This window comes from Pelodiscus sinensis, chromosome 5, assembly GCF_052426305.1.
Source record: "Pelodiscus sinensis isolate ZL-2025 chromosome 5, ASM5242630v1, whole genome shotgun sequence".
NCBI classification, from domain to species: Eukaryota; Metazoa; Chordata; order Testudines; family Trionychidae; genus Pelodiscus; species Pelodiscus sinensis.
The window spans coordinates 110,084,611-110,101,030 of record NC_143056.1 but is presented as its reverse complement, the minus strand read 5'-3'; the positions used below and the strand labels follow the sequence as shown (position 1 = coordinate 110,101,030).

The window sequence follows — 16,420 nt, the reverse complement described above, 5'->3', positions numbered from 1 at the left end:
AGAATCATAGAACTGGAAGAGACCTCAGAAGGTCATTAAGTCCAGCCCCCTGCTCTAGGCAGGACCAATTCCAACTAAATCAACCCGGCCAGGGCTTTGTCAAGCCGAGACTTAAACACCTCTAGGGATGGAGACTCCACTACTTCCCTAGGTAACCCATTCCAGTGCTTCACCACCCTCCTAGTGAAATAGTTTTTCCTAATATCCAACCCGGACCTCTCCCACCACAACTTGAGACCATTGCTCCTTGTTCTACCATCTGTCACTACTGAGAACAGCCTCTCTCCATCCTCTTTGGAACCTCCCTTCAGGAAGTTGAAGGCTGCTATCAAATCCCCCCTCACTCTTCGCTTCTGCAGACTAAACAGACCCAAGTCCCTCAGCCTCTCCTCATAAGTCATGCGCTCCAGCCCCCTAATCATTTTGGTTGCCCTCCACTGGATCCTCTCCAATGCGTCCACATTCTTTTTGTAGTGGGGGACCCAGAACTGGACACAATACTCCAGATGTGGCCTCACCAAAGCCGAATAAAGGGGAATAATGACATCTTTGGATCTGCTGGCAATGCTCCTCTTAATGCAACCTAATATGCCATTAGCCTTCTTGGCTACAAGGGCACACTGTTGACTCATATCCAGCTTCTCATCCACTGTAACCCCCAGGTCCTTTTCTGCAGAACTACTACTTAACTGGTTGGTCCCCAGCTCGTAACTATGCTTGTGATTCTTCCGTCCCAAGTGCAGGACTCTGCACTTGTCCTTGTTGAACCTCATCAGATTTTTTGTGGCCCAATCCTCCAATTGGTCTAAGTCATTCTGGACCCTATCTCTGCCCTTAAGCGTATCTACCTCTCCCCCCAGCTTAGTGTCATCCGCAAACTTGCTGAGGGTGCAATCCATCCCCTCCATCCAGATCATTAATAAAGATATTGAACAAAACCGGTCCTAGAACCAAACCTTGGGGCACTCCACTAGAAACCGACTGCCATCCTGACATCGAGCCATTGATCACTACCCGCTGGGCCCGGCCTTCTAGCCATCTTTCTATCCATCTTACCGTCCATTTATCCAATCCACATTCCCTTAACTTGCTGGCAAGAATATTGTGGGAGACCGTATCAAAAGCCTTGCTAAAGTCGAGATATATAACATCCACTGACTTCCCCATGTCCACCGAGCCAGTTACCTCATCATAGAAGCTAATCAGATTGGTCAGGCACGACTTGCCCTTTGTGAATCCATGCTGACTATTCCTAATCACTTTCCTCTCATCCAAGTGCCTCAAAATGGATTCCTTAAGGATCCCTTCCATGATTTTTGCAAGAACCGAGATAAGACTGACCGGCCTATAGTTTCCTGGATCGTCCTTCTTCCCTTTTTTGAAGATGGGCACTGCATTTGCCTTAGTCCAATCATCCGGGATTTCTCCCGATCTCCACGACTTTTCAAAGACAATAGCCAAAGGCTCCTCAATGACATTTGCCAACTCCCTCAGTACCCTCGGATGCACTAAGTCCAGACCCATGGATTTATGTACATTTAGCTTTTCTAAATAGTTCCTAACCTGTTCTTTACCCACCACGGGCTGTCCATCTTCATCCCATCTTACGTCACTTAGCACAAAAGTCCAGGAGCCGACCTTGTCCGTGAATACAGAGGCAAAGAAAGCATTGAGTACTTCAGCTTTCCCCACATCATGACACTAGGTTACCTCCTTCATCCATTAGGGGCCGCACACCCTCTCTGATCACCTTGTTCTTGTTAACATGCCTGTAGAAACATTTCTTGTTATCCTTCACATCCTTAGCCAGTCACAATTCCATTTGCGCTTTCGCCTTCCTGATAACACCCCAGCATTCTCTAGCTATACCTTTAAACTCCTCCCTGGTCATTTGTCCAAGTTTCCAATTTTGTAAGCTTCCTTTTTGTGCTTAAGTTCACCAAGGATTTCCCCTGTAAGCCAATCCGGTCTCCTACCATGTTTGCCTCTCTTGCTACACGTCGGGATGGTTTCTTTCTGTGCCTTCAATAAAGCTTCTTTAAAATACTGCCAGCTGTCCTGGACTCCTTTCCCCTTCATGTTAACATCCCAGGGGATTCTAGGCTATCCAGAGATCATAGTGTTGACAGTAACTTAGTATATTAAGATCAAGGACATTTACAATCATAAGGACACCGAAATCAAAATGGAGTCTTGGATTTCACACAGAAATCAAAATGAAACTGAAGGACTGAAAGACCTTTTTGCTGCCAAAACCATCATCTGCACACAGCACATGGCTGTGCACACAGCACTGTTGCTCTGCACACGGCACTAAAGTCTGCACCAGGAACGCTAGTTTGTACCTGACACCGCACCTTGTGCACTGGAGACACTCCTGCTGTTTTCCCGCCTTGGGATCTTTATAAGCTCAGGCCCCTGAAGAGATCGGGTTCATTCCTTTGGTTCGTTCCTTCAGTTTGTTGGTTCCTGTTCATCAGCAGCTTGCGGTTCCCAAGGACTGTGGTGAAGGACGGGACCTACTTCGGGACAGACCACCATCCCAGCTGTTTACAGGGTGCTTCAGTTCACCACTGTGGCAATTGCCCAGTGTTGTGGGCTTCAGCTACCTGCACCACTGAACCAAGCATACCACCTAGTTTCACTCCAATTATTGTGGCGAAAGCCCTTAACCCCGGAGCTAAGAACTATCATTTCCATCGGGTGGGTGTGTGCTACTCACGTGCTGTCACACCATTGACAGAACAATATCAATTGGACTCCTCAGTGTTCCTCCCCCAAGGCTGCCTAAGCCAATGGGTTGAAGGTCCTGAGCCTCAGCTGTCATCTACCATCTACCTCTAGAACAGACTGAGTATAGTGTTCCTCCTTTTATTCTGTGCTATCTTCTATCACTTCTGGGGTGAGAGGTTGGTTTATGCAGTGTTGCATTCTTAGGTTATTCTGTATGTTGTTATCTGTTATATTCAATATATCTTTTAAATTTGACATTCGTGTCTGTGTATTTCAGACTGGAGAAATCCGCCGGTGATAGATACAGTGGTTTCCAGGTTGGACCACCTTCTGGGACAAAGGCATTTTCCATCTATTTGGCCCCTCACAAAATTTAGTTTACTAGTGCGCCTTTGCTGGTAACAGTAGGACCAATGTTGAACTGACTGAATTCTTATTTCAAAAGTTATTAATTTTTAAAATATTAATATTGTTATGGCATGTTTAGTTATGAATGCTGTTAGTTTGTCACAGCACTACAGACTAGATAAGGGAGCAGCAGAAGGCAGATGGAGTTGGGATGCAATTGTAAAGAATTTCACATATCCTAAAAGATCAGGTAAACAAGGGAGTGGGGCACATTGCTGCTTGTTATGCAGTCCCCCATGATACAGGCCTCCTGAGGTCTGCAATAAGGAATCCTACTCCTCCTCATTTATGTGATCTGTGTAGGTAGGCCTGGCTCCTCTATTGAATGCTTCCACACACAGGAATAAGGTTCTTCTCCAGTAGATAAAATCTAACTATAAACTGAAAATTCCCAAACCAAAGAATTCATGAAAAGAATGTTAAGGTTTTAGGTGGATATGTTAATTAATGCCAAGATTGTTATAATTAAAAAAAATCCCTGACGTTAAATCCTCTGAAAATTCAAATTTGGTTGATGTACTTCCAGAAAAAGCCACAGAGGCACATTCAAATAACCATTATAATTCTCAATCATGCCTCAAAAGACACAACAAAAGCCAAAATTCAAACTTGGAAATAGGAACAACATTCTATTACAATGAACAATCATCAGCAAATGCAAATAAAGTAGATGTAATGCTATAGTAGCGGCTATGCTATTCATTCCTGAGGAAGGAGGACCTTGTTAAGGTGTATGCAAACAACAGCTCTTAGATGTGTAGCAGGTCTAGAAAAATCAAACCCTCTCACTCTTCTTTGAGCATAAATTCATACAGCTGTAGCACCTGACTCACTCTCTGGTGTCCTGAATGACCATCCATTAACAAGATAATCTTTCCGATAAAAACATCATCAATTAATCTATATTATATACTTCTATTTGAATATTTGCTGCACCATGAGACATAACTTACAGAACAAGTAAAATATAGGATCTTATAAAGAAACCAATGAGACATGCAGAAACGGCAAGCAACCAATTAACTAATACAAATGTACACTTTTAATCAAAGAGTAGCAGACATTGTAGGAATTTAATAAACCATGTCATTCTTGTTTTCCTTTGTAATTATTTTAATAATTATAATATGGTAGAGCCTGGATGAACCAAAAAAGATAGAGGCCTCATTGTGAAAGGCACAATGACACATCTGAAGACACACATTTCCCTTCCCTCAAAAAATTATAATCTAAAAAGTTGACATTAAAGATAAAAATTAACACTTTTACTGAGCTGCCATCTTCTGCTAAAAGAGACCATAAAAGGAGTCTTTAAAAATTAGGCTTATTTCCTGTCATATCCAATTTTTAAAAAACTTTTACTATCTTTTTTTGAGATTCTCCGTATTTCTAAAGTGAAAAATCTGGTTTTCGTTCACTTTACTAGAGGACTTCGGGGGATCTCATATAATGTATATGTTCTCACTTCTTTAAAGTAAGTAGTGGGTGTACGGAATTTTTAACAAAGGCTTCTTTTCTCCAAAATATTAATTAGACACTGAAATTAAATACATGTTAAAAAAACCTCACATTTTTAAAAATCTCACTAAAAATTAGTTCTCGCAAACTAAGGACATTTATTCTCTTAAACCCTGGGATATAATTTCACTAGCTTTTTAGATTTTATATGGTAAATGCTCCAATCTACAAAATACATTAATTTCTAATATAAAAACAAGCACAGAAAAACATTATTATTCATCAAAAAATCAGCACTGGGCAATAGTGATCATGAGGTGGTAGATTTCAGGATCCTGACAAAAGGAAGAAAGTAGAGCAGCAAAATACACAACCTGGACTTCAGAAAAGCAGACTTTGACTCCCTCAGACAACTGATGGGCAGGATTCTCTGGGATGATGCTAACATGAAGGAGAAAGGAGTACAGGAGAGCTGGCAGTATTTTAAAGAAGCCTTATTGAACAGGAACAAACAATCCCAAAGCGCAGTAAGGAAAGCAAATATGGTAGGCAACCAGATTGGCTTACCAGGGAAATCCTTGGCGAGCTTAAACACAAAAAGGAAGCTTATAAGAAGTGGACATTTGGACAGATGGCTTTACTCAAAGCTTTTTTCTGCCTCTGTCTTCACAGACAAGGTCAGCTCTCAGACTGCTGCACTAGACAACACAGTATGGGAAGGAGATGGACAATCCTCACTGGAGAAAGAACAGGTTAAGAACTATTTAAAGAAGCTAGACATACACAAATCCATGGGTCTGGATTTAATGCATCCAAGGGTACTGAGGGAGTTGGCAAATGTCATTGCAGAGTCTTTGGCCATTATCTTTGAAAACTTGTGGAGATTGGGAGAGGTCCCAGAAAAAGGTAAATGTAGTGCCCATCTTTAAAAAAGGGAACAAGGACAAATCCAGAAAACTACAGACCAGTCAGCCTTACCTCAGTCCCTGGAAAAATCATGGAGGGGATCCTCAAGGAATCCATTCTAAAGCACTTGCAAGAGGGGAAAGTGATCAGGAAGAGTCAACATGGATTCACAAAGGGCAAGTCATGCCTGACCAACCTGATTAGCTTCTATGATGAGGTAACTGGCTCTGTGGACGTGGGGAAGACAGTGGATGTGCTGATATACCTTGCCTTGAGCAAAGCTTTTGATATGGTCTCCCACAATATGCTTGTCAGCAAGTTAAGGAAGTATGGATTGGATAAATGAACTGTAAGGTAGCTAGAAAGCTGGCTAGATTGACAGGCCCATTGGGTAGTGATCAACGGCTCGATGTCTGGCTGGCAGTCAGTTTCAAGCAGAGTGCCCCAAGGATCGGTTCTAGGGCCGGTTTTGTTAAACATGTTTATTAACAACCTGTATAAAGGGGTGAATTGCACCATCAGCAAGTCTGCGGATGACATTAAGCTAGGGGGAGAGGTAGATACTCTGGAGAATATGGATAGAGACCAGAGTGACCTAGACAAACTGGAGGAGTGGGCCAAAAGAAATCTGATGAGGTTCAACAAGGACAAGTGCAGAGTCCTGCACTTGGGTCAAAAGAATCCCAAGCATTGTTACAGGCTGGGGACCGAATGGCTAAGCAGAAGTTCTGCAGAAAAGAACCTGGAGATTACAGTGGATGAGAAGCTGGATATAAGTCAACAGTGTACCCTTGTAGCCAAGAAGGCTAAGGGCATATTACAGTACATTAGGGGGAGCATTTCCAGCAGATCTAGAGAAATTATTATTCCTCTTTGTTCAGAACCAATGAGGCCACACCGGGAGTATTGCACTCTAACCCTAACAGTGCCCCCCCCCCCCAAACTACAGAAAGGATGTGGACATACTGAAGAGGGTTCAGTGGAGGGCAACCAAAATGATGAGGAGGCTGGAGCACATGCCTTACAAGGAGAGGCTGAGGGATTTGGGCTTATTTAGTCTGCAGAAGAAAAGTGGGGGGGATTTGATAGCAGACTTCAACTACCTGAAAGGGGGGTCCAAAGAGAATGGAGAGAGGCTGTTCTCAGTAGTGATGGATGGCAGAACAGGGAGAAAGGGTCCCAAGTTGGAGTGGGGGAGGTCTAGGTTGGATATTCAGAAAAACTATTTCTCTAGGGGAGTGAGAAAGCACTGGAATGGGTTCCTTAGGGAGGTGGTGGAATCTCCCTCCCTAGAGGCTCACTGTAGGCATCTTGGTGCTCCTGCACTTATAATCAGAACTATTTAGCAGCAGTATCCCCCTGGGTGCTTGCTCACGCCACAGTGAATATGCCAACAACTGTTTTCCAGTTCCTTCTCCACTGCAGAGAGATGTTACAGCTCTGTAGCAGAGGGAAGGAGGGAGGGTTGTGAAGGGCCCACATGGACACACATCTCAAAGAACACCAGTTACTGAACAAGGTGAGTAATCTCACTATTCTTCTTTGAGGAGTGTCCTTTTGGGCACTCCACTGTACGTGACTATGGAGCAGTACCCTGAGCATTTGGAAGGAGGGGCTTCGGACCTCCCCAGTGGACAGTGGAGAAGACTGCCATTCCAAATGCAGTATACTGTGAAGCGTAAGTGTCTATAGCATAATGCTTTGTAAAGGTGTTTGTAAAGGCCCATGTTGCTGCTCTACAAAGGTCCCTGATGGGCATGTTACAGAGGAAGGCCGGGGAGGAGTGTGGAGTGTGCCCACAAGTGTAATATACCAGGTCAGGTCTAGGCACCTCTGAGGAAGTCTATTCAGGGTGAACTGCTCAAAACAAGAGTTACTTAAAGCTCACAACTGGAGCCCTTTCCCACACAGGCAACAAAACCGTCAAACAGCTGCCCATCTGTGGTGTGAAAAACACCTCAGCAGCCCAACACTGTGGTATTTAATTTCAGAAAGAGGAACTACACAAAAATGAGGATAGGAAAACAGAAATTAGAAGGTACAGTCACAAAAGTAAAATCACTGCAAGCTGCCTGAAAACTTTCCAAAGGCATCATAATGGAGACCCAACTATGTATACCCCCATTAAAAACACAATAAGAGAACCAAAAAAGTATCACCATGGCTTACCAAACTAGTAAAAGAAGCAGTAAGAAATAAAAAGACATCATTTAAACAGTGGAACTTAAATACCAGTAAGGAAAATAGAAAGGAACAAATTATGTTGATCTACGTAACTGACGATTTTATTCTTTACTATAGTTTACTAAAACTCTATAAAAAATTACGTGTAAAAATATAAAAAGAAAAGCCAAAAAGGAATTTGAAGACCAGCTAGCCAAAAAAAATCACAAATTAATACCAAAACGTTTTTAAGTACTTCAGAAGCAGAAAGCCTGCTAAACAACCTGTGGAACCCCTGGACGATCGAGGTGCCAAAGACACATTCAAAGACGATAAAGTCATTGGGGAGAAACTAAATGAATTCTTTGCTTCGGTCCTCATGGCTGAGAATGTAAGGGAGATTACCAAACTTGAGCCATTCTTTTTAGGCAACAAATCTGAGAAACTGCCCCAAATTGAAGTGGAGGAGGTTATGGATCAAACTGATAAGCTTAACAGTAACAAGTCACCGGGACCAGATGACATTCACCCAATGGTTTTGAAAGAATTCAAATGTAAAATTGTGGAACTATTAAGTGTGGATTGTAACCTCTCTTTTAAATCAGCCTCTGTACCTAATGACTGGAAGTTAGCTAATGTGATGCCAATATTTTAAAAAGGGCTCTAGAGATAATCCTGGCAATTACAGACCAGTAAGTCTAACGTCAGTACTAAGCAAATTAGTGGAAACTACAGTAAAGAATAAAATCTTCTGACATCTGGACTAACATAATTTGTTGGGGAAAAGTCAACGTGGTTTCTGTAAAGGGAAATCATGCCTTACTAATCTACTAGAGTTGTTCGAGAGGGTCAACAAACATGGACAAGGGAGAAATCAGTAGATATAGCGTACTGAAATTTCCAGAAACCCTTTGACAAGGTCCCTCACCAAAGGCTCTTAAGTAACATAAGTTGTCATCGGTTAAGAGGGAGGGTCCTCTCTTGGATTAATAATTTGTTGAAAGATAGGTAACAAAGAGTAGGAATAAATGTTAAAAGGTAACTAGTAGTGTCCCCCAAGGGTCCGTACTGGAACCAATCCTATTCAACCTATTTATAAATGATCTGGAGAAAGGAATAAACAATGAGGTGGCAAAATTTACAGATGACACTAAACTGCTCAAGATAGTTAAAACCAAAGCATACTATGAAGAGCTTCAATAAGATTTCACCAAGCTAAGTGATTGGGCAACAAAATGGCAAGTGAAATTTAATGTTGAGAACTGTAAAGTAATGCAGATTGGAAAAATAATCCAAACTCTACATATAATATGATGGAGACTAATTTTGCTATACCTACTCAAGAGAGCCATCTTGGAGTCATTGCAGATAGTTCTCTGAAAACATACACTCAATGTGAAACAGCAGTCAAAAAAGCAAACAATGTTAGGAATCATTAAAAAAGCATAGAGAATAAAACTGAGAACATCTAATTGTCTCTATATAAAACCCTGGGATGCCCACATCTTGAATACTACATACAAATGTGGTTGGCTCATCTCAAAAAAAGATATACTGACATTGGAAAAGGTTCAGAAAAGAACAACAGAAATTATCAGGGGTCTGGAACAGGTGCCATATGAAGAGCGATTAAAAATATTGGGACTTTTCAGCTTAGAAAAGAAGAAACTAAGGGGGGGATATGATAGAGGTCTATAAAAGCATGATAGGTATGGAGAAAATGAATAAGGGTATGTCTACACTACCCCCCCAGTTCGAACTAGGGGGGTAATGTATGCATACCGAACTTGCTAATGAAGCCTGGGATTTGAATTTCCCGGGCTTCATTAGCATAAAGCCGGCGCCGCCATTTTTAAAAGCCGGCTAATGCGAACCACGTGCCGCGCGGCTACACACGGCACGGACAAGATAGTTCAGATTAGGAAGCCTAATAGTTGTTGACCTGAGATGGGGATGAGAAACAGGGGGAAAAGGTACAGATGAAATGCAGATTTAGTACTATGCCCTTTTTCTTAAATTATTTCTGTCCAAATGCTGCATTAGGCAATACAGTGAAATCCAGGGGGAAGTGAATATTGCTCTGTGCATATTTTTTCTAAGTAGCAGCCTAACACAATTGAGCCACTGGGGATTTGTCAACAATTGAGCTAGTAAAGTGGGCCTGAAGCACAAGTCGTCATGAGATTTCAGTGCTGAATAGGAATGCTGGATGCAGAATATCCACCATGGGAGTATGAATCTAAATATTGCATCTTCATTTATGGAATCACCAAGTAAGATAGGAGTGGTCACGAGAAGCTCACAATTTGGGACTGGTTATGAAGGGCCATCTTTTTCTGGGATGAAAAAAACAAAACAAAAACCCTCACAATTAGGTAACCCACAAGAAAGGGCACAAAGTTTCTCAACTCTGCAGGAAAAAATAGGCAATAACTACCAAGACAGACTTCCTATGAGAAGACAAAGGGAAAGGCCACACATATACAAAATCATGCAAACATACATTTTAGCACTACACTGAGATTTCTTTATATGTGGCACTAGTAAGATACATATATACAATTTACAGATGATACAGGAAACCACTCTACCTAATCCTATGAAGTAGTAAAACCTGAAACCTAGATCCAAAAAAAGAGCCTAGTTGTTGAACTCTTATTAAAACCAGCCTGAAAGAAATTCAGGATGATTGCTGCTTCTTTCTTGTCCTCCTTCTGCTTGCCCTAGTGGCAGCCTGTCCTACTGGTCACTCCCAGTCATTGTGGGCATGTAATCAAAATCTGGAGAATGTGCGCTGTGCAACCTGTAACCAAAATCTGGAGAATGGAGTTGCATTTTTCCTAACTCCTTTTCCTACTTTTTCATCCTGAAGACTGAGATAGGACAAAAAGATCACAAGATAGCACCTTAGCCTAGAACACCAGCTGCTTTTCAGTTGCTAACCAAGAAACAACTAGGAATCAGGGATGGACTAAGCCTGGGCTTATCAGCTAATCCTAATAACTACACATACACACTTCCCCACCTCCCTCCCCCTTGCTGTCTACCACAGATGCATCAGGGGGTGGGTAGGTGGGAGCCAGTGATTGGGGGAAGCCAACTTAAAAGCCGGCTCCTCACAAGCACCAGCTATGCTGAGGCTCCTCCCTCCCCCGCTGCTGTCTCTGTGTGTAGTGCCAGGGTAGGGGGAACAAGTGAGAACCACTATGCCTTTCAAGCCAGCTCCCCGTGTGTGTCATCTCCTGTGGATCTGCTTCTTTAGCAGAGATAACGGGGGAGGGGGGGAAAGAGATGCTTGTTGGGAGACAGCTTGAAAACCAGCTCCCTGAGAACACTGCCTCCCTCCTCTTCCTCTCTGCCTGCCCACATGCAAACTTGTAACCACTGAATTTCAAGCAGGTACACGTTTACACAAAAACATGATAGTTAACATCCCTACTAGAAATTTGCCTGCACAGAACTCAGAAGGTTCCAAGACAGGAAAGAAATTTCCTGGATCCTGAATGGGAACCATCTGCCTGACTGACAGAAAAAAGGGACATAATCGTCCTTCTACAGCACAAGATGACAAACTACAGGAAATCAACATTCAGAAAAAAATTCCACAAGGGAAAACGTGCTTCTTTTCAGATCACTGCAATAATAGTGAATACTGTGTTTAAAAAAAATGGGGACTAATCTTATTCGCTAAAATTTGGGTTTAGGTTCTTTTTGTGCATGTGCCTTTTTAAAAAAATACAACTATAAGCCCATATTCTAAGTAGCCACAATATCTAGTAGAAATATTTCAGAGTGCAGGACAGAAGCCTTTTATGCATCAATTTTTGCCAGCATATATTTCTAGTGTAACTCACAAACTTGCTGGGTATGGTGTACTGTCCCAGCTAGCGGCACTAAGACCACTTGCAGAGAAAATAATGAGTCTGCTCTACTACCTCAGCTAATAGCCAGCGTCTTTTAGCTCCTGCAGTAGAGGTTCATGCACAAAGCTCAGGTTCGATTCCTCCTGTCAGCATTACATTAGCACAAACAATTGTTTCAGATCTTGGGCAGTCTGTAACAACTCTCTGAAAATAAATTTACACTCCTTTTGAGAGATCATTCTCACTGTACAGTAATTACTCATTTAACACATGCCCGCTAAACACATTTTCTCAATAGCATGATTTTTTTTTAGGGAACGTTATTCAAATAACACGACCATCCCCAAAATAACACAAAAATAATCAAGTGGCAAACTACTTCATGCGGCAGTACAAGCTGGTGAAAACAGTGGTAATACACGTGGTCACATTGCTCCTCCGCTCACTCACGTGTTTATCTTTGTATTTTAACAAACCGCGGTGACTTGTGTTGCTAGATATCTAATGTTAATGTTGATGACCCAGCACCAACAAAAAATTGACTTTGCCACCACCACCTGAAATGCAACCCCCATCTTTTCCATTATTTTTAATGGGAAAATTGACTCCACATAGCACATTTTCGCTTAGCACAAACATTTTCAGAAATGCATCTATAGTGTTAAATGAGGATTTACTGTATTACAAAAGCAAAATAACTTTAAGACAACCAACCTTGTTAAAACAACAGTAGATAACCAGAATTCCTTTTAATTATGTTCTTCTGCTAACTAAAAGAGAGAGTGCAGATAGTGGAAGATGCAAAAAATACTTTCAAAATAAAATTTAGCAAATATTAATAATACTTGGTATTGCAAACTAAGTATGGTAATTAAAAGAATAAATCTCCTAGGAGTAACTGAGCTTCATATTTTCCTCTTCTCCAAGACTCTGCTCTCAGCAGATAAAAACACGCTCGGTCTTGAGCAGCACCCACTGATGTAAGCAGTCGCTAAGGAACAGTATTTGGTGCAAGAGTGGCAATGCTGAAACTGTATTTATAATTCAGAATGAATGGTAATATGCAGTCTTGACCATAGCTTTGGGTAACAACTGTAAAACTACAAACAAAATCTTCAAAAGCTCTTTTCTTAAAAAGTTCATTAAATTTTCAAAGAATGTTGATCTGCCTAAATACCTTGCAGTGATTGCTCCACCATGAGTAATGTAATACAGGAGGCCCCCGACTTGCAACTGCCCACATTCTGACACGCCTCACTTACAACCATTTTTGTAAGTACGGAAGCGGTTGAAATCCTCCAACTTACATTTTCAGCCCGCATTAACGACGGCTCACAGCGCCTATCATAAATGGGGGTTTGAGTTATGACGCCCCAACTTGCAACGCTTCCCCCAGAAACAATCGTGTCGCAAGTCGGGGGCCTCTTGTACACGTTTTTGTGATTTTGTATTTTTCTAAAGGAGAAGCCATCAATTTTAGAATGTGAGCTTTCAGCTTTATCCTCCAATATAAAATGTAAAGAAAAATTCAAATCCAACAACTTCATCAAAAACTATTTTGTGACAGGGGCACAGCCAGTTGATCGCAAGGCATTCTGGGACCCCCACCCCCATTCCTTCCCACCCCCAAGAAGCAGCCCACACAGATGCTTTTCCATTGAAAATGGAAATAGCGTGCCAGCTTCCTGCAGAGTGTGTGTGGGGGGGGGGGGAGACAGTCCCACAGCTACGAGTCAGATCCTGCATCTCAAGAAGCTCACGGGCTGCTCTTCCCCTCCCCTAAATAGGGAGTGCACTTCCTGAAATGCCGGGTCTGTCGCGCCGCCGGGAACTTTTCTCCCTGCTGACTGCCCGCACAGGGAGGGAGGGAGTAGGAATCCCAGGACTGCATGCCAGCTCTAACCTCTCAGGAAACACGTGGCTGTTGTGGGGAGCAGAAGAGTGTGCGCTTCCTAAGGAGTTGGCGCTGGCGTGCAGTCCTGGAAGTGAGCGAGTCAGTACACACACACACACACACACACACACACACACACACACACCAGGGAAAAGAAAGTCTCCCAAGGAGCAACAGACACAGGGTTTCAGGAAGCACACCAGCTGTTTAGGGGAAGGAAGGAGAGGGGAGGGGAAGAGCAGCCTGCAGGCTTCCTGAGACCCAGAATCCCCAAATACTGGCCGAGCTGTCTCTGTCCCCTCCCCTGGCTGGCCAGACCCCCACCAGTACCCTGCCCCAGCCCTGACCAGCACTCTCAGAGGCGTAGTGAGCGGAGAGCAGGGGAGGCAGTTGCCCCTGGGCACCACAGTAGGGGGCACCGAGCTGGGGTGGGACCAGAACGCACAGGTCACATGATGCATAGTGGCAAGCTGGGAGCAGGGCCATAACAAGGGCAAGGTGAGTGAGGACCTTCCTCGGGTGCACAGCTGAAGGAGTGCAGTCCCGCAGCTGCGCACCACGTCCAGGGTTTCAGGAAGTACACGAGCTGCACTTCCCCTCCCCAAACAGCCAGCGCACTGCCTGAAAAGCCAGGTCTGTGGTGCACTAGTGACTTCCTTCACCATGCTGCCTTCCTGCACAGGGAAAGGGAGGGGGGAGAAGGAGTCCCGGGAATGCACCAGCTCCAACTCCTCAGGAAGCACGAGGCTGTTGCGGGGAGCATTCACGTGTTTCCTGAGCAGTTGGAGTTGGCACAGTCCCAGGACTCTCACTCCACTCGCCCCGCAGGCAGACAGCAGGGGAAGGGAATCACCAGTGCACCACAGACCCGGCTGTTCAGGAAACGTGCCAGCTGTTTGGGCGAGGGGGAAGCATTGCACATGCTTCCTGGAGACCCCAGACCTGGTGCACCACTGCAGGATCCCCAGGTACTGGCCCCAACTGTCTCTGTCCCTGCCCCGTGGCCAGACCTCCCCCCACAAGTACCTTGCTCCCACCAGCACCCTGTCCCCTGTCCCCACCAGCACAGTTGGGGCTACATTAGTGAGGCTTGAGGGGTTTTGGAGCAGTTTTTTTTTCCACATCACTTGTGTAGTCCCAACTGACTTCTCCATGGGTCAGTGACCCCTGACTCAAAATAGGTTCCCCGTCCCTCTCATAAATAAAGACAATGCTGAAACATTTTGTGTTTGACATATTTTATTTAAAAATGAAGTCTGCCCAACAAGCCCCCAATTGGGGCCAAGCCCCCATCTGGCTGCAGCATCATAACACTCCTGCACACATCCCAGACTCCAAACCTGAGCCTATCATACACTGGAACCCCGTCCTGAGCCTCTCATCTACAAACTCAGGCATCCTCACAGCCACAAGCCTGCGGCTTGCTCAACACCCCAACCCTCCACTTGATCCCAACTTTCTCCAGCCTTGATCCCCCTTATTGAGACAGCATCCTCTTCTCTACTTCCTCCTGCACCCAAATTCCCTCCCAGAGCTTGCACATTTCACCCCTTCCCATACCCAAATCCTTCATTCCCACCCTAGACCCCGCACCTCCAGTTTCAACCCACTGAAAATGGCTCTTGTCCAAAATGTTCTGTAATGTTATTTTTATCACTATATTTATGTACTATATATAGATATAGAAAAATAAATATATAATATTTGGCTCTTCGTACTCTATCCACTGCTATTTTGCCTCTTCATCTTTAACGGGTTGGCCACCCCTGCCTTAGGGGAACATTGGCTTGATGAACATCATTGTCTGACACAAGTTCTCCTGAGGTACCTCTGTTGCTCTTCTCTGGACTCTCCCCAATTTGTCCACATCTTAGCTAAAAAGTGGGACCCATAACTGAACAAGAGCATAAAATTCAAGATAAGGCCTCAAAAATACTGAGTACAGAGGAACAACTATTTATCATATCTTAGAAATGACATTCTTGACTACTACATCTCAGAATTACATTAGCCTTTTAAACATCTACATCACATTGTTGGCTCATACTCAATTTGTTATCCACTACAATCCACCAAGAGTCCTTTTTGCAATACTACTGTCTGATTCCCCATTTTGCATTTAATTTCTTCCTTCCACGTTTATTACTTTACACTTGTCTTTATTTTCTTCTGAATTCAAACTAATACTCCAATTAATCAGGGTCATTTTGAATTCTAGTCCTGTCCTCCAAAGTTTTGCAACCTTTTCACGCTTGATATCATATGTAAATTTTTATAAGCATGCTCTCTAACCCATTATTCAAGTAATTACTGAAAACACTGATTAGTAACACACCCAGGAGAGACCTCAGATCACACCAGATACACCCTCTCAGTCTGGCAGCAAACCTTGATAACTACTGAATAATGTCTTTCAAGAAATTGTGCACCCACCTTAAAATATTTTCATTTTAGACCACATTTCTCTATCTTAGAAAATGAGAACAAAAATAAGCTAATGCTATGTTTGCCCTTCTCCAGTCAGACGGGACCTCACCTACCCTCCATCAGATCTCAAAGAAGAGTGCTAAAGATCCCAAGATTGCTTCAGCTAATTCATTAAATGCCCTGGGATAAATTTCATCAGACCCTGCCTACTAGAATATATCTAATCTAAATATTCTTCTACATACTCTTTCCCTGTTCTAGTTTCTTTTCTGTCTCTCTTGTATTCTATTCACTGTGTTAAATAGCTGGTCACAACTAACCTTTTTAATGAAGCCTGAAGCAAAATAGACAGAGGCATTTAATGCCTTTTGGGTGTTGTCCATTATTAGCTTTCCAATCCCGTTTTAGTAATGGACCTACTATTACCTTTATCTGTCTCTTGCACTGAATGCATTTTTGAAACCTATTGTCTTTCATATCCCTTGCTTAATATAACTTATTTTGGGCTGCAGCCTTCTGATTTTGTTTCTATACATTTGTGCTAATTTTCTGCATTCTTCCTTGGGGA

At 43.1% G+C, this 16,420-nt stretch overlaps 1 protein-coding gene across 3 annotated transcripts in view; it reads right to left on the bottom strand.

Moving 5' to 3' along the window:
- The window catches only part of PDE3B (phosphodiesterase 3B), a 264,706-nt gene that overhangs the window by 196,870 nt on the left and 51,416 nt on the right, over positions 1-16,420 (bottom strand). The gene's annotated exons all lie outside the window — the stretch shown is intronic.